The 3,762-nt window shown below is 40.6% G+C and overlaps 1 long non-coding RNA gene across 1 annotated transcript; it reads right to left on the bottom strand.

The window, feature by feature from the left end:
• Positions 1–678: 678 nt before the first annotated feature.
• Positions 679–3,433, bottom strand: LOC129049491 (uncharacterized). The gene is made up of 3 exons (XR_008512614.2): positions 3,301–3,433; positions 2,487–2,630; positions 679–880 (listed from the first exon to the last, which is right to left on the bottom strand). It is a non-coding gene; the product is annotated as an uncharacterized LOC129049491 (long non-coding RNA).
• Between the last annotated feature and the right edge of the window lie 329 nt (positions 3,434–3,762).

Below are 3,762 nucleotides of genomic sequence, written 5' to 3'. Positions count from 1 at the left end.
TCTCAGAAAAAAAAAAAGAAATATCTGAGACTGGGTAATTTATAAAGAAAAGAGATTTAATTGGCTCACGGTTCACAGGCTGTACAGATAGTATAGAGCTGCCATCCGCTGCTGATTAGGCCTCAGGGAGCTTGTACTCATGGCAGAAGGTGAAGGGGGAGCAGGCACGTCACATGGCGAGAGCAGGAGGAAGAGAAAGGTAGGGGGAGGTGCCACACACCTTTAAGCAACCAGATCTCATGTGAACTCACTTATCACCAAGGAGATGGCCTAAGCCATTCATTCATGGGGGATCCACCCCCATGATCCAAACACTTCCCACCACGCCCCACCTCCAACATGAGGGTCTACATTTCAACATGAGACTTGAGTGGGGACAAACATCCAAACTATATCACCTGTGAAATGGAGTGTTAACTAATTCCAACCCACAGGGCAGGTGGAATGTTCAATGAACTATAACAGGGATTCTGAAATTTGAGGATGCATCAGAACCACCTAGAGGGCTTGTTAAACCCCACACTACTGGCTCCCACCCCCAGAATTTCTGACTCAGTGGGTGGAGGACGGAGCCTGAGGATTGGCATGTCTGACCAGTTCCCTGGTGATGCTCAGTGAGTCCATGAGCAATGCTGCTGGTCTAAAGACCACACTTTCAGAACCATAGCTTTCCTCCTGAAACACCCATGGAAACCTGGCCCTCATGATTTATTTGTCTGTTTCTTTGCCTGATACCTGGGTAAATCCTTCTGTTGCTCTGTGGTGCAACCCTTCATTTCAGTATCCAACATCTGAAGTTCCAGCTCAGACCTTCTGAGCCAGCAAGCCTGCTGGGTTCAGTCTGACCTCACTGGTAAAGAACAGAATGGGTTTTCAATGTCTAGTAGAAATACACTGCACGGCACATATGTAATTCTAAATTTTCCAGTAGCCACATTAAAAAAAGATGAGTAAAATGAATTTTAGTTACATATTTTATTTAACCTAATATATCATCAATGATAGGATATTATCATATTCACATATTATTGATATGGACATTATTAATAAAATATTTTTCTTTTTTTGAACAAAGTCTTAGAAATCTGGTATGTTCTGGTATATATTTTACCTTTCTAGCACATCTTCATTCAGACTGGCCTCATTTCACGTGATTAAGAGTCATATGTGGTTCGTGCCTACCAGGCTGGGTGGCACAGTTTTAGAGTATTTGTAAGTGGGAGAGAACTGCTGTGTATTCTCAGAGTAAAAAACTCCCCAGAGAGTACTGGGTTCTTTATGTTATAGACTCTTCTGTCGCCAGAGTACCATAATCTCTCCAAAAGCCAGGTGTCCTTGAGTGAGAAAACTGAAGGCCTGGGCCTGGGATATTTTTATAGGAAGTTGAACATTTCACTAGGCAAAGAAAACATCCTTAGATTTCTGTTATAATGCCCCTAAAATAGTCACATTTCCAAAATAAGGCTTTTGTGCTTTGAAATTGAACTCACAACATACCCACTGATTCTGATATTTCAGTCGGGCCTAGGAATGGTGAATTCACTGCTTTTAATTCTTCCTGGGAGAAATTCTGGGAGACCATTTTGAATAGGCAAATTGCCACGTAGGTAAATTAGATTCACTGTCTTCGAATTCAGCTTCCCCCAGACAGCGATAGCCAGTGCTTACCCCCAGGAAGTTAGAGCCTACCCACCCCAGAGAATTTTCACAGCAGATGTGGTTGAGTACTTCATAATGAAAATGCTCAGTCTAAATTTACGTTTTCTTTTTAGACAACACTGAAACTTAAGTTTGCCATTTTTTCTCATTTCTGCAAAAGCAGTTCTTAACCTATAATATTACCTTTGTAAATGTCTCAAGCTGAAAATCGTTTAAATTTTGTTTCTACAGAAAAGTGTTGGCGATTCACAGAAGAATAGTTGTATTTTCTAAGCTTTCCAGTATTCCTGAAATCCATTTTGAAAATGTGACTATATTTTATAGACAGAATGTCAGATGTTTTAGATTTGCTATGGAATTGCTAAAATTGTGCCAGTGGTTGAGAATAAGTTGCCTCTAATTTTTTCTACCTGAACCTGTAACCACATCTAGGCATTTTTCAGGCACATAGTTTATCAGGGAAAAATAATATTATTATCCTATTGAACCATATAAGACTACTGTTTTTGTAGGTCAAAAATTGTTTAATAGTGACAATTTCATGTATGTAATCATAACTAGAGAGGACAGCATTTTTCTTTTCTGTTCATTTTCCATGCCATTTAAAATTGAGTGGTAAGAAAAAAATGTAAAAGCTATGAATTTCAAATTTGCACTATTTCTGGTGGAAAAGAAATAGAGCAAAATGCTTTAGAGCTGTGATTCTCAATCTTGATGGTGCATTAAAATCACCTGTGTGACAAATACACTCTAAGGTGACCCCCAATGAGTCATGCCCAGTGGAATATGGAAAAGGCATTGAGATGTCACTCCCTTAGTTAGGTTACATTTTATGGTGAAGGGGACATGAATCACTTCTATGATTACGTTGTGTTGTATAAGACTCCTTCTTAAGGGAACTGTGGGCAGCTTCCAGGAGTAAAGAGTGCTGATGGCCATTAAGGAAATGGAGAGCTTAGTCCCTGAGGGAGCTTAAACAAAGATCATTTCACTATGAAATCTCTGATGAGACCACAGCCCTGGCTGACAATTGAATCACAGCCTTGTGCAGAGAACTCTATTATGCTGTGCTCAGATTCCTAGCTGACAAAAACTGTTGGATAGTAGATCTGCCATTATTTTAATCCATTAAGTCTGTGGTAATTCATTTTGCAGCAACAGATTACTGATACAGCTGGGGAGCTTTAGCAAATCGGGATATATGAGACCAATGGCATCAGAATCTCTGGGGCTAGGACCCATTGTTTATAGTCCCTCAGTGATTCTGATGCACAGACAGAGCTAAGAACCACTGCTGGGGAGTCAGACTGGTTTGAGTTTTGGCTTCGTTCACCATTTCCCAGCTAGATGACCCAACACAAGTGACTGACAGTCATCTTTCGTTGCCTCTGTTTCGTCACTTGTAAATGTAGACAGTGATGTTTCTTTCTGAGGCTGTGTGAGGACGAAATGAGATCACATTTCTTAAATATTCAGTAAGGTCTAGGATACAGGAAACCCTCAATAAAATGTAGTTCATAGATGCTAAGAACAGCCCTCTTGTTAAATAATGTAATTGAACCCTCTATTAGTCAGCTTAGATTCCATACAAAATACCACAGGCAGGTGGCTTAAAAAAACAACAGGAATTTATTTCCTCACAGTTTTGGAGGCTCGAAGTCCAAGGCCAAGGTGCTGGCAGATGGGTTTCTGGTGAGTCTGGTCTTCCTGGCTTGCAGCTGGTGCTTCTTGCTGTGCTCTCACATGGCCTTTTCTCTGTGCACACCCTTTGTGTCTCTTCCTCTTCTTGTAAGGACACCAGTCCTGTGGGATCAGGGCCTCACTCTTATGACATCATTTAACCTTAATTGTCTCCCTAAAGGCCCTATCTCCAAATATGGTACATTGGGAGTTAGGGATTTAACATATGAATTTTTGAGGGCCACAATTCAGTCCATAAGAGACCCATACCCAGTGAATAACATCAATATTTCAGGAGGACATTTTACAGTAATGGCACTGACGTTCCCATGAGGTACAGAACATCTTCTATAGCAGAAAAACTATGATACCAGAAAGTGAATTCACTGAAAATAGGCCAAAGTTTCATAGGAAGTAGTGGAG

This window comes from Pongo abelii, chromosome 14, assembly GCF_028885655.2.
Source record: "Pongo abelii isolate AG06213 chromosome 14, NHGRI_mPonAbe1-v2.0_pri, whole genome shotgun sequence".
Lineage (NCBI taxonomy): Eukaryota > Metazoa > Chordata > Mammalia > Primates > Hominidae > Pongo > Pongo abelii.
Note: the sequence above shows the minus strand (reverse complement) of the source record. Positions and strands in the feature narration are given on the sequence as shown.